This window comes from Trachemys scripta, chromosome 2, assembly GCF_013100865.1.
Source record: "Trachemys scripta elegans isolate TJP31775 chromosome 2, CAS_Tse_1.0, whole genome shotgun sequence".
In the NCBI taxonomy this organism is placed as follows: Eukaryota; Metazoa; Chordata; order Testudines; family Emydidae; genus Trachemys; species Trachemys scripta.
The window spans coordinates 94532076-94557808 of record NC_048299.1 but is presented as its reverse complement, the minus strand read 5'-3'; the positions used below and the strand labels follow the sequence as shown (position 1 = coordinate 94557808).

At 41.2% G+C, this 25733-nt stretch overlaps 1 protein-coding gene across 1 annotated transcript in view; it reads right to left on the bottom strand.

Annotated features, from left to right (window-relative positions):
- The window catches only part of CNTNAP2 (contactin associated protein 2), a 1628923-nt gene that overhangs the window by 1587137 nt on the left and 16053 nt on the right, over positions 1-25733 (bottom strand). The gene's annotated exons all lie outside the window — the stretch shown is intronic.

Genomic DNA, 25733 nt, shown 5'->3' with positions numbered 1-25733 from the left:
CAGTACTGAAGTCAGGCTTACAGGCCTGTAATTGCTGGGGTCACCTCTGGAGCCCTTTTTAAAAATTGGCGTCACATTAGCTATCCTCCAGTCATCTAGTACAGAAGCTGATTTAAATGATAGGTTACAGACTACAGTTAGTAATTCTGCAATTTCACATTTGAGTTCCTTCAGAACTCTTGGGTGAATACCATGTGGTCCTGGTGACTTATTGCTGTTTAATTTATCAATTTGTTCCAAAACCTCCTCTAATCATACCTCAATCTGGGACAGTTCCTCAAATCTGTCACCTAAAAAGAATGGCTCAGGTTTGGGAATCTCCCTCACATCCTCAGCCGTGAAGACCGATGCAAAGAATTCATTTAGTTTTTCTGCAATGACCGTATCGTCCTTGAGTGCTCCTTTAGCACCTTGATCGTCCAGTGGCCCCTCTGGTTGTTTAGAAGACTTCCAGCTTCTGATGTACTTAATTTTTTTTTTTTTGCTATTACTTTTTTAGTCTTTGGCTAACTGTTCCTCAAATTCTTTTTTGGCCTTCCTAATTGTATTTTTACACTTTATTTGCCAGTGTTTATGCTCCTTTCTATTTTCAACCCTAGGATTTATCTTCCACTTTTTAAAGGATGCCTTTTTGCCTCTCACTGCTTTTTTTACTTTGTTGTTTAGCCACGATGGCATTTCACAGTCACTATCACCCTCCTGGTCAGATGGTTGGTAATATATTTATACCACTCCAAAAATCAATAGTTGCTTATGAATATCTTGGCCTAGGTGAATAGGACACTTCAAGAATGTGGGAGAATGGACAGAGCCAAGAGTTAAAACAATTAATGTGGGTATACATTGCAGCACTGAAGTTCCTAATGAATGTCTAGGCAGGGAATGTGTGAACCTTGCCTATCATTCATGTAATCACTTTTTGTAACATACATGCCAAGTTCTAAATCCAAGCAAGATGAAAAAACGTATCTCCTCTACTTTGTTCCCACTGTTTTCATTGCTGAAAGTAGAAAAAGGAGATCAGATTGATATTCAGATATAACCACAATGCACATTTTTGTTATATGCAAGAAAAAGATGGGGAAAATAAGTGTCTGGTATACAAAACACTAGAGAATTGTTTGATATAGTATGTTTTGGATTACAAAACATTGCTATTTTTAAAAATCAATTTACATTCCTCTCCAATTAGATCAGCACCAAAGTCAATGATAAAAATAAAGCAATTTCATGAATTGGCTTTCTGAAAAATAAGGTGGCTAATTTACAGACTAATACAGGTTATATTTTGCTAAAATTTCCTATTGTCAGTACCATAATAATGCAGTTTTTCTAGATCATAAAGTATCAGGTACAAAGTGGTAAGGAAATACAAAGGTCATGAGAAAAGGGCAGAAATCATAATCCCAGTATCCCTCAAGGTTTTTAGGAAGCTGAAAGGATGTTCTAACTGCTACCTGCAGTTTATTAAAGGAATAAAAGTTGGTGAGAAGAGATTTATTTTTTCAGCTCCCAGGGTCAAATGGCAGACTACTTCATATTTACATAAGTGCCATCTTCCCTCTCTCTCAGGACTGATTTACATGTTTAGCCTCTCTCCATCTATGTTTCCCATAAGAAAAGCCTCCCTTCTCCCACTCATACATAATAGATGTTTTCAAATAGGAGAGGATATACACTTTCCTCTTCTGCCTGAGTAAGATTCATACTGAGTAAGAAAGGCAAGGCAAGAGCACAGCAGAGCCTTCAAGACCATCTTCAATTTCCACAGCTCCGGGTAAGGTACGTCCCAGTTAAGAACTTCCTCACACAGGCAAATTCGAACTGCTAGGAATCATTTTTCCCCATTTTGAAGCCAAACTACTTTGTCTACTCACTGAGTAGTGTTGTCAGACTTTTGCTGGAGGGAGAAAGAGACAGTTGTATTGCAGTCTCATTCTTGTTAAAAGCTACAGAGGTTTTCAGGATACTAGGTTCCAAGGTTGCTGAATAATTTAGATCCTACCTGGATATTAATCTCTCCAGACTCCCTGCAATAATTAGGCAAAGGAGTACAGGAAAAAGTTTGAGTCACATCTCATAGTCAGGATGGACTTTGAGACAGCTCCATGAAAGTATCCTTACATGCATGCCTCCCAGGCAGCACAAAGAATGCTGCAGGGCAAGGAGTTTGACTAAAGTCAGTCTGAAAGTACAGGGGATGAAATCAGTTACTACATCCTTCATGTCAGATAGGAGCATTATATATAGTATCAGTCAACAAAAACTCAATATACACAACAGAAACTCAAGGCAAGGTTGGACTACCCTGTTCTCCAAGGGAGAGGACAAGGATTCCACATTGAAAAAAAAAGAACTCTATCGCATTTAAGGGAGGGAACATAGGACAATTTTTTCAAACCTGGGTGCCTAAAGCTAGGTTTCTAAATTCATGATTCGGAACGTAGGATGGAATTTTCAAATGTGCCAAAGGCTTCAAATTGTGTGCAATGTATTTGTAGTAAGTTGGTCCCAGGATTTTAGAGAGACAAGGTGGGAGAGGTAATATATTTTATTGGACCAACTTCTGTTGGTGTGAAAGAGACAAACTTTCGAGCCACAGAGCCTTCAAAGATTTTTCAACAGAGAGTACAGGAATTAGGTGCCCTAGTCCCATTAGCTTTCTATAGGATGTGGGTGCCTAAAATCCGTATGTCCCTTTTAAAAACCCAGCCTACGTGACTTAGGAGCACACATCCCACTGAAAGTCAGTGGAACATATATTTTCTAGTGGGCTTGATTTTCGCCTTTTCCTTGACTGCTTTCTCCACAGCTGAACTTCCCAGTAGAGCTGCAAATGCTGTCAGCAAACTGTCGAACACTTGATTTGTTGGTAGTTCTTAAACTAGGAATAGTATGTTTTGTGTTGCACCATAATGGTCTAAATATGGCAGCAAATGATGGTGCCTAAGGGAACTTACACTTTGAAAGATATATGTCCTATACATTTCCATCAGTAAACTAAGGGGTCCTCCCTATTTAAGTATCATGCATACACTGCACCTCACACATCCTAATGCTCTATGCTGACCACAACTACAATAATTGGGAAAGGCAATGTAGCACCAGAATGGGACTTGGGACTGGGAGTCAGGATAACTGTATATTATTCCTGGCTATACAAATGACTTGCTGTGTGAACCTAACTTTTGTATGCTTTAGTTTCCCTATCTGTGAAGTGGGAATAATTACACTTGCCCATTTTTTTAATCTGTACATACTAAGGTTCTAAGCAATATTTATTTCTGTGCTTGAAGCTCTTGACTTTCGACACAAAGAATGTCATAATTCCTACTAAAGTATGTAATAAAACATAATCCACAGTCATGACAGCCCTGCAAACAGACCCATGGATGATGCCTTACAAACAGCCTTCAGAAGAAGAACATGCATCATGATAGGGTATGTGGATTACCTCAATTGGAGAATACAGGAGACAAGCTAGGAATAATATAGCAGCTACTTTGGTGCCCATAAAAATAAGGATAAGAATTAGGTTCTGAATATGTATTCTTGCTAGGACACTGCATTAGGATTAAAATCTGCTTTCTTGTGAAGCATCTGGTACTGGTTGCGGAAAGTTGATCTAGTTCCATAAACCAACTGGTTCAATCTGGTTTTGCAATTTCTATTAAGATACAACAGTACTGAGCTGGAAAGGCTGTTGCACCAGTCCACAACGTCATCTTGCTTTTGTTCTCTCCATCGCTCATGTCCCCTTCCACAAGTGCTCCATACTCTCTTGACTGCTTTCTTCATTTTCCTCCCTTAGTTACAGCCTGAATTGTAACCACTTCATACAGTCACACTGTCAAATCTGTGATTGTTATTAATAATTGCTGATACAAGAACATTTTAAATTAACCAAACTGAGAACCATCCATACTAGCTTCATAACCATCCATTCACCCACCAGTGGCTTTACCTCTGCACTCTCACATCAACTGCAAACTGAACTTGCTCCAAACTTGCTTTGTAGGTTGTTTTTCTGCCACCATCCCAATCCCTTTCCTGCTCAGTGTGAGGAGGATATGAATGCTTCCTTGGGGTAACTTGAGACAGCACTGTAGCATACTCTGCAGTCATTCGGAGCCAGAGGGAGTGCTAAAATGTAACTTGGCAATTGCTGTTCTTCTCTCCTCCCCACTTTGTAGAGAAGAAGAGTGAAGATCCCTGGTGGATCTCTCTTGTTCCCCTCTCCTAGACTTTGGAAGGCAAGTACAGAAATGTGCCCTTTCTATCTCTTCTGCTCTTCCTCTGGCTCACTCAGCTACATTCCAAAGCATTTTTTTTTGTGTGTGTGAGGGGAATTAGATCTCCTGATTTGGCTGCTTCCCTGCTCCTTCCACCTTGATGCTGAAAGAGGAGTGGTGACCCCCTCTTTGCTATAAATTGGCTCTGAAAGCTGCTTTGAATGTCAGTTGCTAATACCCAGTTTCAGATGTCACAAGCCTTCATTGTGTAAGAGGGTGGAGAGAGGGGGTGAATAAGCAACATGAATAGTGCTATTAACTCAAATTGCTCATTAGCAACTTCATCCTTGTCTTTTTCAGTTCAGAAATTTAGTGCTTTTAGAGGTACCTCTTCCCCTCCACTCCCACAGGGTATTTTAACTTTTTAAAAGTACTGTTTGTTATAAAGTGTGACCTGTACAGCACAACAGTAGGAAAAACTAGATTTGTATATGGAAGGGGTATTGTCTAAGTAGAGCAGGAAACAAGAACACAAGACAATTCCCAACTTCCCTACTAAGTTGTGTGACCTTTGGAAAATCACATAACTTACTTGTTTTAGTTTACTTCTCTGTAAAATGGGCACAGCAATGCATATGTGCACGTGGGCATGCACATGGTGGATTGATTAAATAATTTGCAAGTTTGACCCTGCAATCCTTAAAAACAACTAATCCTTAAAACACACAATTAGTCCTAATGACGTCATTGCAACTGCTTTCTTGCATGAGAATTCCAGTATTGGATATAGTGTCTGTAAACCATTTTTAGATTCCCAAGCACAAGATGCTGTTCAATTGTATATTATTATATTGAGGTTTCTTTAAACAGTAAAGAGTCATCTGCACTTGGAAGAGGTGAATGATAGAGTCCTGGTTCTTTTCCATTACTATAATTTCTTGTTTTTCTGGAAATTGTTTATGTGGTTTTAGAAACATTACAGAGACCTTTTGGAAGCTGTAGCAGATGTCATTGGGCCAAATCCTGCTGACATGGGCATAGGACTGCTATATTGATCCTGTTCCCACTGACGTCACTTGCAAAACTTCCACTGAATTCTATGGTGCAGGAACAATGCCTGAGTTAGTAAAGTGAGCAGGATTTGGATGATAGAAGGGGAAAAACCCCAACCACCTTACACGGAGTCTTGTTCAAAACCATGGAGTTTGTGAAAGATTCCCACTGACTTAAATGAGCTTAGGATCAGGCCCACACCCCCTTACTTGCATGAAATTTCAGTGGGAAAGTTCTCATTAATTCAACAGGAGCTGGATGGCCTCACATATCCTACAGATTCAAAGGGCCCTGTGTAGCAAACCCTCATGGTCATGAGTAACTTCACTCATGTAAATAGTTCAATTGAAACCAATGGGAACATTCCCTCCAATTGGGCTTTATATGTGGGTATAAGCAGGGTTAAATCCTGACCCTCTTCAAGTCAGTGAGTTTGTCATTGACTTCATTGAGGCTGGCATTTTACCAACTGTGTGAGCCATGCCGGTGAAAGGTCAGTTTAAACCCTGGTGTAACTATTAGCTTCAGTGAAGTTTGTCTTCTTACACTAGTTTATATCAATCATATAAAATTAGTTTATATTAATCATATTAAAAGTGCTCCCATGAACAACTTATCCAAATATGTCAAAATCTGTTACAGCTGTTTTTTAAAAACAAACAAACAAAACAAACACTAGATACAAAACAGTATAGCAGGGGTCGGCAACCTTTCAGAAGTGGTGTGCCGAGTCTTCATTTATTCACTTTAATTTAAGGTTTCGCATGCCGGTAATATATTTTAACATTTTTTATTAGGTCTCTCTCTATAAGTCTATATATAATATAACTAAACTACTGTTGTATGTAAAGTAAACAAAGTTTTCAAAATGTTTAAGAAGCTTCATCTAAAATTAAATTAAAATGCTGATCTTAAGCCGTCAGCCTGCTCAGCCCGCTGCCGGCCTGGGGTTCCATTCACCTAGGCTGGCAGCGGGCTGAGCGGGGCCTGAGACCAGAACGTTGGCTGGCAAGGGGCCGGCAGCCAGAACCCCAGACCAATAGCGAGCTGAGCGGGGTCGGGGGCCAGGGACCTGGACCCCAGACCAGCGGTGGGCTGAGCGGGGCCGGCACCCCAGACTCATTTAGATACAACGTTCTGCCAGTCTGGGGTTCCGTCCGCTGGCTCCTGCCAGCCAGGGTCCTGGCTGCCAGCCCGACTCAGCCCGCTGCTGGTCTGGGGTTCTGGCTGCCAGCCCCTTGCCCCAGCCGCCAGTCCCACTCAGCCCGCTGCCAACCTGGTGCTCAGGGTGGGGGGTGGGGGGTGGGGATGTGGGGGGTGCAAGAGTCAAAGCATGGGGTGTGGGGGGTTGGGTATGTGTGGGGAGTGCAGGAGTCAGGGCAGGGCGATGTGGGGGGGCTAGGTATGTGAGGGGGTGCAGGAGTCAGGGCATGGGGGGCTGGGTATGTGTGGAGGGTGCCGGAATCAGGGATGGGGTCGTGGGGGGGATGCAGCGGGCTGGGGTGCAAGGGGGGTGCAGGGGTCAGGGCAGAGGGCTGGGGGGGTAGGCTGGGATCAGGGGGGTGCTCCCAGCCCCCGCCCCCTGAGCAGCTCACGGCAGGGGGCTGGAGGGATATGCCCCACTCCTACCCCCTTTCCCCCATCTCTTCTCTGCCTCCTTACCAGTCTGAGCAGCGAGGGCACTGGAGCTGCTCTTCTCCTCTCCCTCGCAAGGGCCATCGGCGGCAGGGAGGGAGAGGAGGTGGGGCTCGATGCAGCACGCTGGGGGAAGCGGCGGGGGAGGGGGAAGCTTGGCTGCCGGCGGAGCCTGCCGTACAGCAGCAGCCAGCAGGAGCAAGCTTGCTTCTGCCCCCTGCCCCCACCAGAGAGAGCGGTAGATGGGGGGCGGAGAAGAGTGGGCTGGGTAGGGCAGGATTTTTAATGGCACGCTGCTGCCTGCTGTTCGGCAGCGGGCTGAGCGGGACCCCGGCAGGCAGCAGCGTGCCATTAAAAATTGGCTTGCGTGCCGTCTTTAGCACGCATGCCATAGATTGCTGACCCCTGCAGTATAGGTTGCTTAGAAAACTGCGTTAGATGAATTTGTCATTCCAACAAGATATTGGTAATGAGACCAAAATTATTTCCCTACTTCACAAAATTCCTCTTAGCCAAATGAAACTGAGTTATTGCAAGGAGATAGTACTAAACACACATAGTACAATGTATCTAAATGAGTCTGGGATTCTTATCTGGACATTTATTGTCTGGAACCAAATAATTTTGATACATGATAGATATCAAAATGATTTAGGCAATTTATTAACAGTTAGGGTCTCATCTCAAAATAGCAATGAGTATTCATAATGTAATAGATGACATTATTTCTAAAATGTCAGTCTACAAACATTAGCAGACACTTTGAAATCAATTTTAAAGACAATGCTATAACTTTCAACGAATCTCCATGCTGAACCCAAAATCCTACTCTATCACACCATGCTTGTACCTAATTATGAATTCCTTCTACTTACAACTTTCTTATTGAGTTCATCTATCCATTGCAAACCAGTTGTGAGTTTCACTTTGGCTGTACATTATGCATAGGGAATATAGAAATGTAGGATGCATCTACAGAAACACTGTTCTCCTCTGACTTGAACCCTTATTGTAACTTCTAAATTAGGATTGAGAGAACGTGATGATAGTAGTCTGTAAACTAAAAAGCAAACATCTGTGGGGAAATGAATCTATTTTTCCCTCCCCACACATAGCTAGATCCACACAGACTGGAAAGAAAATAATGTCTCATGCTGAGAAAATTCTCTTGTTTAGAACGTATTGTTTAATTTATTTTCCCTGACAATTTTTTTTTAAAATGGTGGTAAGAAAAATCTCCCTTGTAATTAAAGCGAAGTCAGTATCAACTAAGTCATCTAGCCCTCTTAAATGACAAGTATGTAATAAATGACAAAGTGCTTGAATGTCTAAACAGTCAATTTAAGCAGAGAAGGAGAAAAAAGGAACACTGAAAAACTGAATGATTCAAGCACGGGTCTGATTTGATTACACATGAATTTTAAATTAAATTTTTTTTAGTTAATTATGATAATTTGGCATTAAGCTGTGTACCAGAAAGTAACATTTGTATTTCTGTACTATTTTATCAATAGGACCTAATTTTGTAGACTTTCAGGTTGAATAATCTGATCTAATTTAGTTGAAATTTGACTGATAAACAAAATCCTGTGAAGTGCCCACGTCAATGAATGGTAACTGATGATGCACCTTGAAGGATGAGTGCAAAAAAAAAAAAAAAAAAAAAAAAAAAGATTTGGCTTACTTCTCTACTGCTATTTTGTGATCCAGGAAAGAACATGGCTATTTTTTCTTACTTATTAGCATATCAATAGAGGCCTAATTTTGTAGGCTTGTTTACTAAAAAAATCTGATGCAAGTGAAAGAGAGGTTTGACTTATTTCCATATCCATCTCTCTATATGATCTGGACAGCAATGTCCCTCTTATTAATGTGAGCTCAACCTTATAGCAACAAACCTACAAAGTAAGTAGGTGTAAATTTATTTCTGTTTGTCTGGAAAATAATTGCACTTTGACTTAGTTCTATTATTTGCAAGAATTAATACACCAGAAAGAAATTTTGTATGATTTTTTAAAATTTATTGCATACTTGTCATATAAGGGAGCTTGATGACTTAGATTATACTGACTTTGCTTTAAATTACCTTTATAAGGCTGACAGCATGATTCAAGGATTACAATGGAGGAAAGGGAGTTAAAAAAAACCCCAAACACCTAGATTATATTAAGGGGTTTGCAGCTGGTTCATTTTTGGACTTCGATTAAGTCACCAGCCTCTCTGTGGGTCATCTTCCCATTGTGCAAAGTGGGGATAATAGTATTTGCAGACCTTTGAATGTGAAATCCTGTGTATGGATGATTGGGAAGCTAACAGGTGCTGGGAGGAAGGGGAAGGATAGGTTGTGGAGATGTAAGCCACTAGTGTTGGGTGGATAAGAGCTTTACAGACTATACCATACACAAGAATTATTTTCACCTACTACCTACAGGAATGTCCTCAGGGACACAATGTAACAAGTTAACAGGTACGGTGACCAGACAGCAAGTATGAAAAATCGGGATGGAGGTGGGGGGTAATAGGAGCCTATATAAGAAAAAGACCCATATGTCAGGACTGTCCCTATAAAATCAGGACAGCTGATCACCCTATTAACAGGGCACAGCTATGCTACAACCCTGTCTAGGACAGGAAGCAAAGAATGTCTTATCCAGTCAAAACTGCTGGAGGAATCTGGTTTAAGCCAAGTTACATCATTACCCATTTACTTCACATGTATTATTAGAACAGTGTGTGAAACTGAAATTTTCATGGCCAGTAGTGATTTGGACCTTTGATTTATATTGTATGGCCAGGGACTTTAATCCCACTGGGCTCAATCTTGCAAGATGACGAATGCTCTCAATTCTCATTGAAGTTGATGGGAACAGAGAAGGAGTGCTTCACGGAATATACGCAACGTAATGTTTAATAAGCACTCAGGTCAGAAGATACAGCACTTTTGTCAACTGTCCAAGAAGTACAGAGGTTGCCATTTCAGAATCACCCCAAAGATTGAATTGAGGCCCTCCTAAACTGAAAAGGATGAGTCTTCATCTTAAGAGCCAGGCTCTCATGCAGAGAGCTGTAACCGTCACATCCTGTGCAGACAGGCACAAACTAGGGTCGCCAATTTTGGTTGGATGTATTGCTGGAGGTTTCATCACATGACCTAATCTTTAATTCCTGGAGACTCCAGGACAATCCTGGAGGGTTGGCAACAAAGCGGGGACACAACACATGCTGACCGGTAGGTTGCACAAGCATTCAACTCAGGATTATGGAAACATACAATTAACACTGGGCCTGTTTACGGCCTTAAAATAGATATTAGCAATTACAAATATTGCATCACCACATTTGCATAGTCTCTCTCATGCTAATACTGTGAGAACTTCACTAACACTCAGCAGCTTGCATGACTGGGCCCTTAATATTGATACCACTGCTCTCAGTATTTGTTTTTGTATTAGAACACGTTTTTAATTTCCTAGACACCAACCATGTGCATCTTCCTCCTTGTGGTTAGGTCTAACAGGGAAGCCAAGACAGACATAGAATTGCAGAGAAATCAAGCAACAAAAAGGAACCAGTATGTCTAGAAAATGCTCCAAACCCTGTTTCCTGTTAACACTGTGTCCTCTGACCAAATCAACAGGCGAACACTAGCAGGAGGGGGGGGTCGAACTAAGATTCGCAACTTCAGCTATGTTATACGCATAGCTGAAGTCGAAGTATCTGAGTTCGACTTATCTGGCCATCCTCACGGCGGCAAGTCGACCGCCACAGCTCCCCCGTCGACTCCACTTACTCCTCCTGCCGAGGTGGAGTACGGGCGTCGATTCGCGGATCGATTTATCGTGTCTAGATGAGACGCGATAAATCAATCCCTGATACATCTGACACTATCCACCAATCCAGCGGGTAGTATAGACATACCCTTAGAGTTGATATGTTCACTTAATTATGGCCTTCTTGTTCTTTTTGCCACAATTTTGAACATGACAGAAATTAAACCATTCTTTGGCTATCATCAGAATGCTTGTGTCTCTTCCTATATTATTTTTACAAACATTCATGGAAGTTCACAACATACAAACAAGCAGTGTTAACTGCAGCAAATACTTAAATTATAAAACATGGCTATAATTATAACACTAGCTATGACAGCTTCCAATAGCAAGTATTTTCCAAATATATCAATTACAATCTATTGATTTTATTAGCAAAGTATACAAAAACAGTTTCCAAAAACAGCAGTGTTGCATTTCTTTCCAAACATGTGCAACATAGGGCTCTAATATTAAAGAAAATATAATTTTGCTCCTATCACATTTTAGATTATACACATTCACCCTTTATTTGGTTAAAAAAGTTTTACTGATCTTAAACCTCCAACTCTATATTAATAATTCAGTATAAAATTATAATAGCTGCAACATATTACCAAACACATTCAGTACACATGTAATGGTGTATTATTATTAATTTGTATTACTGCAGTGTCTACAAGTCCTAGTCATGGACCAGGGCCCCATTGTGCTACGTTCCATACAAACACAGAACTGTAAGTTGGCCCCTACCCCAAGGAGCTTAGAATTTAAGCAGCAGGATATACTGTAGTTTTAACATATGATGAAAACTTTGGTTTGTTTTCCAGAAGTTGCATACACACACCGCACAACATCAAGTGCCAAAGAACATAACATTTACATTGTGAGCAAAGTGTAGTTAAACCTCTGCTGAAGTATTTTAGTAGCCCCATTACTTCAGAAAGATAGTATTTTAGATGAAAATGGTCACAGCTATGAATCTTAGCACTGTCAAATTTAGGTTACATAGATCAAGGTTCTCTTATGCAATACTTTGGCAATATGAAGACTTCCAAAAGTACAAGGAAACTTTTAAAAAATAAAATATGAAAATATTAAATCAGCAAGTTCCATATCTTATTAGCAATATAGAGTCAGTGACAAAAACTGACATCAGTAGACCCTCATTACTTTACCCATGTTTTGTGAAATGGAAATAGACACCTTCATGGGACCAGAGAACTTATACAGATTGAATAGTTAATTTGAGCTAGTATCTAACATAATTCACCCAAATAATTTGAAAGAGATAAACATGAAAAATATTTTGTAAAAATATAACTAACATGAGATTCACACAATCTTGATTATTCATTCTTTGTCAGTACAATCTGACCAACTGGAATCTGTAGTTATTTGTGTCATCAGAAAAATATTTTAAACTTTTTTCACCTGATGATACTATCACAAATTGACAATTCTAACTACTGTACACCAGTCAAATAGCCTGCACATCACAGTTTAATTTGCAACCATACATTTTACTTTTTTGGTCTAACCAGTTTAGAAAGATTGACAATTCTTCTGCCTCCCAGAGTCAACAGCTCAATACACAGTTAAGCAAAATAGTATCTATAGCTCCCATTCAAATACAAAGCATTTGTGACCTTCTGGACCTTGCAGTCACTAAAAATTCTGTGGAACCTAACTTTAGAAGTGGTCATCCTATTTAAAATTAAGGTTGGCAAGTACATAAAACACTCTTCATTGAGGAGCTGGGTTATTGATAAGCCACACAGAAGTCAAAAAGATCATACAATTGAGTTAGCAACCTCCTAGGCTCCCAATATTCCAGTTCTTCTGTCCCTGAGCCATAGAGCAAGCAAGGGTTAATCCAGCTCTAGACTGGAGTAACTCTCCTGCATGATCATAGGCAGATAATTGGATAGGTTCAGCAACTCATATTCTAGGCTGGGTTTTCTTTTCTTTTTTTAACTAACCCATGACTCAGAAAGCAGTGCTTCTCACATTCAGTTGCTGTATTGCAGCACCAGTTCTTCTCCCCTATTGCTTTTTATTTTTATTTCAGCTGCTCTAGTTTTTAGGAGACAAATCCTTTTCTTACTCTTTTTTTCCAGCCTCCAGAATGGAAACTGGGATGAGAATAATGGGTTAGATCCTCAGCTGATACAAGTCAGTCTAACTACCCAATTTACACCAACCTATGTTTTGACTCAATGACTTCAGGCTGCTGCTCCTTTTAGTTATAAAAGCAAGATTTTCAAGTACTCAGCATTCACAAAAGCTCCCTTTTAGACTCCAGAATAGAGCTGCTCAAAAAAATAAACACACACACACACTCACACACAAAAAGCACCACACCTCAGAACAAACAACAAGTTTTAGAAAATTCATTTTTGTTGAAATCTTGAAGCATCACAGTGTCAATAAGATTCAGTGGGAAAAGTCAAAACAAATCATTTTAGCTTTCTCATTTAATTTAAAAAATGTCAAAATGTTTAATCTGGATAAAGAAAGTGTTTTGTTTTGACTTTTTTGGATTAATTTTATTATTGAAACAAAACATTTTTACTTTATCAAAATGAAACTAATGATATTAACACTTAGTTTTAATAATTCCAAACTGAATTTATTCAAAGTTTACATTTTGTAGGTGATTTTGAAATGACAGCTTTTTGTTCCAATGTGTAATGAAAACAAGTTTAGAAATATCAAACATTTCTGCAGAATGGTAATTCTGGTTTCCGACCTGCTCACCCTAACTCAGAGCCAGATTTGCTAGAAATCTCATCACCCAATCACATTTAAAAACCTAGCGTTGATTGCGGTGCTGTGCTCACTTTGAAAACTCTGCCCTTTGGCACTGCACAGCTTCCATAGGATATAGCGGTGGAGTGGGTTTCTTATTTGAAAGTTTTTTTTTAAATTAGCGCCTTTCTTCTAGTGGCAAACTTCACACATTTCTTTATTCAATTTAAGCAACATCAAAATGATTGGGCTACCTTAATAAAGTTTATGAAACCATATTTTTTCTTTTTTTCGCAAAGAAAACAGTTCAATCATCCAAAATTTTCTTTGCTATCTATAGGGTCAGATATTTTATGCACATTCCTTTTCTCTTTTAAAGCATGTATGGATTGACATAGGGCCAGATTTTTGACTCCTGACTCCTATTGGTGAGCAGTTACTCACACAGTTTGAATATTCTCCCCATACATATTCGTAGGAGTGGCTGGGCTATAGTGTTGACAACAGTGGGGCACAAAAGTCTGCAGCTCAAGAACCCAACCCCTGTAGATTCCAGGCAGTTGTGCAAACAGACTTCTCTATACCACTCTGCAGCCCATCCAACTCTGCGATGCAGCAGCATGACAAGTCCTGTTGCTGGGCTGCAGCTATAAAATGGGGATAATGATACTTAATAAAGTACATTGAAGTCTATGGATGAAACATGCTGCATATGAGCTAGGTATTATTAGCAGTTTGCAGAATTCTGGTATATCCCATGATCCCATGAAGATCTTTTCCTTGAAGATCAAACAGTCTGTGATGGGCAACCATGATGGTCAGCATAGCTCCCATCCCTACCCTTAGCCAAAACACTTCTGGATTTTTAGGGGTGGGGAATGAAAAAAAAAATCTGTTTAGCCCCTTTTCTACTCCGCACGGACACATCTTATCTTTCATTGTGGATATGCTCCCCTGTCTACCATGCAGTAATGGGGAGAATGTTTGTTTGCTTCCCCCCCACTTATTTTCTTTTACCATAAGATGATGCCTTCAATCAAGAATCTCAGATATGAAGTAAATATTACTCAACTTTTATAATTTTTAAAATAAAAATACCTGTTTAGGAAAAATAAGACAAAAAGTATTATTTACAAGTGCTGAAGAGCAACCATACCACAAACCTCATTAAAAGTGACACCAGGACAATTTTGCTTTACTGTATGCAGGTTATGGTTAAAAGTAACTTTCACATATCTGCATGCACAATTGCTATGAGATCTTGCATAAATGTGTGTTCAGGTTTTTTTCCTTTAATCGGAGCTATTAAGCAAACCAAAATGATTTAGAAGTAGAAATAACAGGCTATGCTTGTAAATAATACTTTTCTTCTCAGGAAACAGGGTATTTTTTCAAACATATGAACTGTGGTAAAATGCCATTGATACTCTATTTGAAACTGTTCAAGAAAGTCTCAATGCTTTGCTTGTCTTTCTTTGTGTCTTTTCTTAAATGAAACATTAGCTAGTAGATTCTTTTTCACTCCTACATGCACACTTGGAACAATTGTTTCTGTTCCTCATAGTTATGAAAAAGTTGTATTTATAGCTCAGCTGACAGTTTATTTTTCTGTTATTACATTTGTCTTTTTGTTCAATTGAGCCCATACATTTTTCATGTAGCTGCTGCCTGCAACTGGGCATACTTACCAGACATTAGGGGATGCATTTTGTACACATCACCATAAATGTAATAGATAAATCATATACAATGAATCCCAAGAGACTCTGCTCGTACAAGAGAGCTATTGAACTAAATTTGTCCTTGGTAAATTTCAATGACTACAGGTCAGTGATGAAAGTAGCCCAGTATTTATCAGTGAAGAGCCACAACCAAACCCTGGGTCAGGCCACACCACCTTTTGTGAATCTTAGCTCATGATTCACATCCAATTTTCACCCTCTATGCCCATCTCTAGTACCGTAACCGTACCATATAAGTTTGATTCTCTCCCTTCAGTTCCACAAAAAAGTAGGCATGGACATTCAAGGATCTATATTTCCTAAGTTTTTTCCCGCAAAAACAGCAGATATCAGCTTGACATGAAAGTCAATGAAGTATATTTGTAGGATAGAGCACGTAGCTCTGGAGTTTAGGACAAGGACATTTAAATCTAGCCTTGGTCAGTATATAGTGAAAGTTGCTATCATCTAATTTTGTTCCATTACCTGTGTGTAATGCGTTAATGACCATAACTCAGATTGTTCACATCTCAAAGCATAATCTCAATTTGCACTATAGCTGGCAACCTTATTGGCAGACTTCTTGTGTGACCATGGACAAGTCTCGGACAAGTCACTTAGCCTCTATGTGCCTCAGTTCACTGTCTGGGAAATGAAGATAACAGAATTTCTCTACCTTACAGAGGTGTTGTGAGGATAGATATATTAAAGATAGTGAGGTGCTCAAATACTATGGTGATCAGAGCCACATAACTAGGTAAGACAGTCTCATTAGAGACCAAAGGAGGACAGCATAAGCAGCATGGAGACTGAACTTCTCTTTTGCCACTAGAGTTTGTCCCACACCAAAACAGTTGAGTAATGCTGGTAGATTAGTATGCCAGTGTTTTTTTTCAGATTGTTAGTTTCCAAAAGTTTCAGATATTTCAGCTTTTCAGCCTGGTTCTCATCTAGAGCTAGTGTTCAACCTTTCTTTAAAATAAATAAAATAAAAATCAAGTGCCAGGTTTCTCAAGCACCAAAAAAATACCTTTATCTTTAAAAAATGCTCTCTTCAGTGGGAGTTGGATAAAATCTTAATTCACAATGAGGTCTCATTTACTAGAGTGAGAAAATGTGGTGTCTACTGTATTTGTAAAATAACATGAGAGCCAAATCCTGCAAGGGAATCCACAAGGGCTGAGCTGAAAGGATCCCTCTTCAGCACAATGGCCTCGGTTAGCAGTTTCAAACATTGGAATTTCAGTATCCCTAACTTGATATTTGACAAAAGTATCTTTTACACAAAAACAAAGTTACTTTCAATATATTTTCACTGAATTACAATCAAACTTCAGAGCGGACAATTTCTGGCTCTTACCAGAAATTATTCATGCTCCAAAGAGGGGTAATATGAAGAAATGACAAATTATTTTCCCTCTACAAAATAGTGTATCACAATACTTAAACATTTCTTGACCCATGGTAGAGCCAGTATCAGAAGCCAACATCTGTACTCCAGGTTAATTCAGTCATACATTTCTACCAGAAAGATCTGAATTTTATATTAGAACTCACTTCATCTTATCCTCACCATATTATATCATCATTTTTAAAAAGAGTGTATGCTTTTGGCACTTTACAAAGATAACCAAGTTATAAGCATATGGCATCACACAATGACGACAAGTACATAGATTGACATTCCATGTTTAATATAAAACCAAAACCAGTTTTCCTTCTCCACTTAGGATAGAAGGAATGGATTTACTTCAATCTCAGAACATCATTCATAATGGAATTGATGTCCGCACTGGTAATTCACTGTAGGTTTGCCTGTATTAACCACCAGAAAAATAGTTTCTGAATTCAAGATAGCAATATCCTATATCACATCCAGAACTTCAAATGAATACCTGGGGATGGAATAATGTTCACTTAAAACATCAGGTCACTCTTCATCATGCACTGGGCAATATGGCTCAGGGCCAAATTTTGCAATCCTTATTCACTTGGAGTAGCATTTATTCATGAGAGCAGACACTATGATTTCAATGTAATTATTTGAATAAACAAGTGCAAAGTGCTAGTCAAGGTAAGCAGATGTGGCCTATCTGCCAGACAATTAACTATGTCAAAAATCCACTGGCACTCCTTCTCACAATAAAATGAATTTACTATTCGGGATCCAAAATTGTGATTTTACTATTAAATATTGATAATACAAGTCCCACTGTCCTTGTTACTTCGGAAGTCTTACCTACAGGCACAGACGAACACATTAAACAGGTGGTACACCATATATGTTTTTTTAAAAAAGACATCTAGTGAAAAGGAAAGACAGGTTGAAATAATGATTTGCGTGGTTTAACAAAAATCAATTTAACTTTTAACACCCAGGCTAATCTGGAAGGATTTACCACCTCCAGGACTAGTCTGTTCTGCAGGGGTACTGTAGCACAAGAGTTTGTGATAGAGAATGAAGTGGCCAAAGCAGAACTGGTTGGGGAGGTCAGTCCCACTCAGCCTCACTTTCTTGCAACCATCCACCTCTAATCTGTGTGAAAGTCTTGCCAGATTCCCTGCTGCCATCTATCTTGTCTTATATCAGGAGTGGGCAGGCTGCTAAGAGTAGCAGCAGCAACTGAGGTAAACAGAAGAAAAGTGGCAAAGAAATAGGAAGCAATTCTATGCTCCAACGCTGGCTGGAGTGAGCTCCATTTGATTGGAGAGGAACCAGCTATAGCACCTTTCAGTGTGTATGTGGAGTGAGGAGGAGGGTCTCCAAAGATGAAATGTGGCAGGGGGAAGGAGGGCAAATGAAAAGTAGGAACCAAGAGATGACAGATGAGGAGTTAGGTCAACTTCCACCCTTCAGCTCAGAGCCCAGTTCATTTTTAAGGTTGTATGAGTTAATACTGAGTACAATACAAACAACATAGCTTCAAAAAGAAAAAAAAGACATGTTTAATTTGTTATGTTCCAGGAAACACCAGATTTCATATATACCAGAGGAGGCATAATTATCTATTTCCAACATTGCTTGTCCTCCAAAATGGTTTCTCACCGCCTTCTCGATTTCTTTGTATTACTCTCAGGGCTGGCCTTACCATGATGCGAACTGAGGTGGCCGCCTCAGGTGCCAGACTGCGGAGAGAGAGGAGGTGCCACTAGGACCCAGAGTGTAGAAAATAGTGTCTGCTGCTAGTGCATATGTATTCTCTCTGCTCTAGATGCACAGAGATGGTGGAGTGCTGTGCTGAAGGAAGGAGGGCACAAGAGACATAACAGGCAGGCAGGCGAAAAGGTGAGAGGGAATAACAGAAAGCAACAGGAGCTGCAGGGAGAGAGAGGAGGAGGAGCCTCTTATGTACCTCTCTAGCCCCTCCAGGAGCCTGGACTGATTAACACCAGCTTCTCAGGGAACTTCCTGTTTCCTGCTGCTTCCCTGAACCCACTTGTGGAGAAGAGGCAGTCAACTGAAGTAATAGGAGCCAGTTAGGCCCTTAGGACGCTGATATTTTCCCTCACTCAGGCCCTGCTACCAGCCTGCTTATTTGTCCCCTTCAATTGAAAGTTAAGAACCACTATAGCTGGCACAGAACAGCAGTCATGAGTGAAAGAAGAAAATGCCCCGCGGGGGCAGCATTCAGAAAAAGAAAGAAAGCAAAGGAAGCTTTTCTATCTAAGCAGGAAGGAGATACATAGATACAAATGTTCACGGTGAGTCTTCCAGCCCCAGTGAGAATGTGAGCGGTGAGGAGATGCCTGATCTTCCAGTTAGTCAGAGTGCAGGTGACCTGGCAGCTACTGAAGCATCCATATCTCCATCTCAAATGGATGTAACCATGCACAGTCCTGAAGAAAAGTGTAGATCAGAGAAGAGTGTGGTGGAGACGCAAGAAACAGCTGCTGCTGAGTTTAGTTCCTTAAGTCTAGATGATCCAGGACTGTGCACCCACTTGAGCAGTAGCCTGAGGGACTTCCTTGTACTGCATAAGCCACAGCAAGTGAAAAACTTCATGTTCCCCAAAGACAATGAAAACAGAAGTTTCCATCCAACACATTACTGGCGTGAAATCCCCAATGGTGACAAAGTGGAGAGGCCATGGCTTATGTACTCAAAAACCCAGAATTCTGCATTGTAGTGGGGCAGCTGCCCTACTCCCTGAGAGTATGGGCTGCTGCAGGCCAGTGGGCCTGCACTGGCACACAGCCAAATGGAGAAGGGCTTATTGGGAGCCAATCAGGGCACAGATTGAAGGCAGCCAATCAGGGCCAGGCTCAGCCCTATAAAAGGCTGCTCAGGAAGCGCAGCAGGCAGTCTGTCCCAGGCCTTTGACAGGGGAAGGTCTGTCCCCAGAGCAGGGAGACTAGCACCGTGGACAGCGCAGTGCTGGCCAGACTTGGGAAGCAAAAGGGAGCTCTAACCTGAGGCCTGCCAGGCTGCAGGCCCTGAAGGGCCTAGTGGGTGCAAGGGGCCGTAGGAGAAGCGCCCCAGGGAAGTAGGCAGATGGAGGGGAGAGGAGGAGGACAGTGAGGCTGCCGCCAGAGGGTCCCTGGGCCGGGACCCAGAGTAGAGGGCGGGCTTGCATCCCCCCTCCCGCCCTTGCAGTATACCCAGCCATTGGCCATAGGGAGTGGCCATCATAGACCCGCCAGATCCCTGACAAGAAGGGATTAGATTCAGAGGGTGTGGCTGGACCTGGTGGCTGGAATGTAGGACTGCTGATCACCCGATCCCCAGAAGGGTGTGTGGATGGACTGAGGGGCACTGCCGGAGGGCAGTGGTCCTGAAGAGGACGCCACGAGTTGGTGAGCGACGTGGGCTCAGATGCCAACCAAGGGCAAGACACACAGGACATCACCAGGAGGGGGCGCTCCTGTGGACAGAGCTAATTCCCGGAGTAACCAGTAGGAGGCGCTGCGGTGGTGAGTCCCAACCCTGTTACATGCATACTGTTTTTGTTGCAAACTCTTGCAGTCTAATGTTCCAGCCTCATTGGGTTCTACAGGAACAAAGGACTGGAAAAATCTGGCTAGAAATCTGTCATGCCATGAGAAGGCAGCAAATCATCAGACAGCATTCCAGAGATGGAAAGAGCTTGAGATGAGACTAAGGTTAAAGGCCACCATAGATGATCAGCATTAAGAGAAGATTGCATCAGAATCTCTTTACTGGCAAAATGTTCTGAAAAGGCTCATTGCTATTGTAAGAATGCTTGCTACCCAAAACCTGCCACTTCAGATCAGCTGAATGTGCCAAACAATAGAAACTTACTTAAAATTGTGGAGCTGATGGCTGAGTTTGATGTTGTACTCCAGGAGCATCTAAGAAGTCACCATCCAAGAAATGTACACACACCACTACCTTGGAAAAACCATTCAAAATGAGATCATACCGTTACTGACAACAAAAGTCAAACAGAAGATTGTGGCAGATCTGCAGTCAGCAAGATATTACTCTGTTATTCTGGACTGCACACCTGACATCAGCTATACAGAACAAATGACTTTAATGGTGCGTTTTGTAACAACAACAGAACCTAGTGAAAAGGTCCCTGCAATTGTGACTGTCAGAAAGCATTTTCTAGAATTTATTGACATTGATGATACTACAGGAGCTGTAGTATCATCAAATGTGCTTCTTAAAAAGCTGGAAGATATGGGAATTGTGATCTCTAACATGAGAGGTCAGGGCTAGGATAATGGTGCCAACATGAGAGCAAAGAACAGAGAAGTGCAGACATGGATCCGAGAGTTAAACCCTCAAGCTTTTTTTTGGTCCCATGCAGTTCTCATTCATTGAACTTGGTGGTCAGTCATGCAGCATCAGCTTCTAGTGAGGCTTCTGAATTTTTTAATGTCATTCAAAGCAACTATGTATTTTTCTCTGCATCGACTCATCGATGGCAAATTTTGAAGCAACATCTGGGAACCGCCTCTCTGACACAAACCACTGAGTGCCACACAATGGGAAAGTCAAGTGGAGGCAATAAAGCCTATCAAACACCAAATTGGGAAGATAGATGATGCCATAGTTGCCATTATGGAGGATAATTCTATGACAGGAACTGTTCATGGGAGAACAGTGGCAGAGGAAATGGAATCACCAGAAACATACATAACGTCAAATTTCTGTGTGACTTTGTGTTGTGGCATGACATCCTGTTTCAAATAAATGTTGTAAGCAAGAGACTCCAAGGTGTTGACCTTGATATATCTGGAGCAATGGAACAACTAGACAAAGCAAAGTCATACCAACAGTCTTACCAGTCAGATGAGGGATTTCAGAACATTCTGAAGAGTGCACAGAAGTTGGCAGAGGAACTTCACACTGAAGCTATTTTCCCACCCATTCAAGAATACAAGAGTTACTGAAGAAGAGAACATTTTGATTATGAGGCATGGGATAATCCCATAAGAGACCCCAAACAACAATTCAAAGTTGAATTCTTAAACCAGGTGCTAGATTGTGCAATATTGTCAGTTGAACGTTTCATGCAGCTCAAGGAACACAGCAGTATATTTGGGATGTTGTATGATATTCCAAAACTCCTCACTATACCTGAAGAAGACCTACACCAGCAATGCAGGGCACTAGAGACAGTGACACATGATCACATGCGCAATATTGATGTGAGTGATTTAGGTGATGAACTGAAAGCCCTTTCAAGATACATTTCAGCAGGATCAATTCCAAAGGCTGTTCTGGAATATATGTGCACAAATAAGGTGACCACCCTCTTTACAAATGCTTTTGTTGCTCTGCGCATACTTTTTAACCCTTCCTGTAACAGTTGCCAGTGGAGAATGCAGCTTCTCCAAGCTGAAGTTAATAAAAACACATCTATGCTCCACAATGACACAGAGGCTGGTCAGCCTTGCAACCATCTCAATAGCGCATGAGCTGGCCCAGACTGTGGACCTTCAGGAACCAGTTCAAATCTTTGCAACCAAGAAGGCATGGAAAGTACCACTGATTATTCAAACAGCTAAAAATGCCAGTGTTTACTATGAAGACAAAAGTTTCATTTGCTGTTCAGGCATTTGAAAGTTACTTAAAGTTTTTGAACAAGGCATTTTAAGTTGGTAGTGGTAGGTAGCAGAGTAGTACCATGAGAGGAGTAGAACAGGAAGAAAGCAGAATTGAAACCTTTCAAAGTTTTGGCCCAAGCAAGGGAGCATGGGGGTGTCATCTGAGCTCCCCGCCTCAGGTGCCAAAATGTTGTGGGCTGGCCCTGATTACTCAAGTAATTTCTTTAAGAATCTGTTAAAATTCTATGACAAGAATATATTCCGGTACTTTAATAAAATATTATTGGAATCCATTAAAAACCCAACTCTCAAACTAGCTTTTTAAAAAAATAAAAATCTGCTTTTAGATAAGTGGATCCATTATACTCACAGAATTCATAGGGGCCAAACTTAGCTCATTGAAAAATAGGATCAAGACCATCTAATTCTATAATAGCTCAAATAGTTAGTTGACATCAACAGGAGGTAAGCATAGGAAAAATGACAAAAGGACATGTATACTGTGAAAGTCCATAGAAAGTAGTTTCACATTGTGCCTACATCATTCCAGGAATGATTCCTTTGAGATCAGAGGCTTGTTTTCAAATTTAGGAAGCAGCAACTAAAGACAAAAAAATGACTGAAGGCTGTGCCAAAGTGTTAAGATAAAAAATGAGAGAGGGAAAATGAAACAAAAGGCATAGGGTCTATTGTAATGTCTGAATCTAAAGCGTAGCACCCAAATAGCAGTAGCTAGAGGCATTCTGCTTGCAAATTACTGAGACTGGCAACATGCCTCTCTAGACATATCTATGGGCCATGATACCACTTCTTTATCCCTTGTAGCAAGAGTACAAATCTCAAGACTGTACCAGTGTGCAAAAGGCAGCCACAATAGGAAACCAGAATCTGGCCCTTACTCTAGAAGATAATCAGTACTATATCATGAGGCTGTTAATCCTTCATCTACTGGTTTTCCACTTATCTTGCTATAGTTATTGGGCTGAATGTTCAGAAGTGTTAAGCTCTAAACTTCCATTTAAATTAATCAACTCCTTTTAAAGTATTCAGCTCTTACTCAGTTAAATATTGCAGGGTCTCATTGAAGTCAATGAGGGTTTTGTGACTGACCTCAACTGGAGATGGATCAAGCCCTCCTTGGATATCTATTAATTGTTGGGGCATACCTAGCACATTCAGCAGCTCTTTAAGTGTGTTCTTCTTGGACATATCTGGAATGAACAGCAGCAGTTGGCAAGCTTGAAGAATTTGAGAGAATAAAAAGCATTTTAAACGCTGTTTTAATTTTGCTTCACATTTGTAATAAAGGTGTAATTTAGCTTCAAGACTGCCACTTTTGAGCTTTAAGAATGTATTGTTGTCAGGCACAATGCTGTATCTTACATAAAAAGTATCCCAAGCAGCCCCCTGCAGGGGATGATGCAGATTTGTACCTGCAAGCAGGAGCTTTTAGAAACAGGTGCTTTGACAATTTTAACCAAAGTCTCATTTAGAAAAGTGATTTAGGCACTTTGGCTCATTTTTAAAAGGTATTTAGGCACTGCTTTTCAGTTTTCTGTGGCTAAGGCTCAGATTCAGAGAGGTACTTCAGTGCCCAACTCCCACTGAAATCAGTGGGACTTAGGTGTCTAAAGTTAAAGTTTTGAAATCTGGACCTAAGTGATTTAGTACTTGTTTACATAACTAATTAGAACACAGCAAGCTGGTGTGAGTCTACCCCCAAACTAGCCTGTTGATGTCTATCTGTCCATATGCAGTTAATGTGCTTTGAGCTAGCCTGGTTTCAAAGACTAGATCAAAGCACTAACAAAATGTTAATAGGTTAGAAACAGGATGCACATGGACACTTGGACCACAGCAGGTCTTTGCTGGATAAATTCACACCCCAGTTTGTCACAGTTTAATTGTTCATGTAGACAGGCCTTTAGATATCTAAGTCACATTTGCAAAATGGATGTAGGCACTGAGGGGCCTAAGTCACATCTAAAATCAACTGGACTTGGGTTCCTAAAACACACAGGATAAAATGATCAAAGTCACCTTTGTGTTTAAGTAGGAACATTAATTCTCAGAACACAAATGCAGCCATTTCAGAGCAGTTCAGTATCTGCCCTAACTATAAAGGGAAGGGTAACACCCCTCCTGTGTACAATACTATAAAATCCCTCCTGGCCAGAGACTCCAAAATCCTTTTACCTGTAAAGGGTTAAGAAGCTCAGGTAATCTGGCTGACACCTGACCCAAAGGACCAATAAGGGGACAAGATACTTTCAAATCTTGGTGGGGGGGAAGGCTTTTGTGCTCTTTGTTTTGGTGGTGGTTCACTCTTGGAACTGACAGGGACCAGACATCAATCCATGCTCTCCAAATCTTTCTGAATAAGTCTCTCATATTTCAAACTTGTAAGTAAACAGCCAGGCAAGGCGTGTTAGTTTTATCTTTGTTTTCTCGACTTGTAAATGTACCTTTTACTAGGGTGTTTACCTCTGTTTGTTGTAACTTTTAACCTAAGGCTAGAGGAGGGTCCTCTGGGCTCTCTAAGTTTGATTACCTTGTAAAGTTATTTTCCATCCTGATTTTACAGAGATGATTTTTACCTTTTTCTTTAATTAAAAGCCTTCTTTTTAAGAACCTGATTTTTTTTCCCCTTGTTTTTAGCAGGGCCGGCTCTAGGCACCAAGCACCTTAACTCACCTCTGCTGCTGCCGCTCATGCGCCACTGCTCCCCCTCCCTCCCAGGCTCTCAAACCTGGGAGGGAGGGGGAGATCCCGAGTGGCCGCGGCCCGCGAAACAGCTGATTCGCACGCCGTTGCTCCCCCCTCCCTCCCGGGTTTGAGAGCCTGGGAGGGAGGGAGGGGGAGACCCCGAGTGGCCGCGGCGCACACGCTGCTTCTCCCTCTCCCTCTCTCCTAGGCTTGAGAGCCTGGGGGGAGGAGGCAGGGCTGGGGATTTGGGGAAGGGGCAGAGTTGAGGCAGGGCTGGGGGTGGGGGGCAGCCAAAATTGTTTTTGCTTGGGGCAGCAACAATCCTAGAGCCGGCCCTGGTTTTTAGATCCAAAGGGGTTGGATCTTGATCCACCAGGAGTTGGTGGGAGAAAGGAGGGAGAATGGTAAATTTCTCCTTGTTTTAAGATCCAAGGGGTTTGGATCTGTACTCACCCGGGAACTGGTGAAGAGTCTCTCAAGGCTACCCAGGGAAGGGAATTAGCACATTGGGAGTGGTGGCAGTGGACCAGATCTAAGCTGGTAGTTAAGCTTAGAAGTTCTCATACAGCCCCCCACATCTGTACCCTAAAATTCAGAGTGGGGAAGGAGTCTTGACAGTATCCATCCATCAGTTCCTAGTCCCATTTCCCCCCTAGTGCAGCCCTCTTTGTAGAAGCAAATGTCAGCAGCATCATTGTCCTTCTACTCCCTGAGCACAAACAATACAAGATCAAAAGAGAAGTAGCCTCCATATCTTCCCATATAGGAACCAAGAGAAAATTGTTGATCCTCCTCTCTGGGAGCAGGTA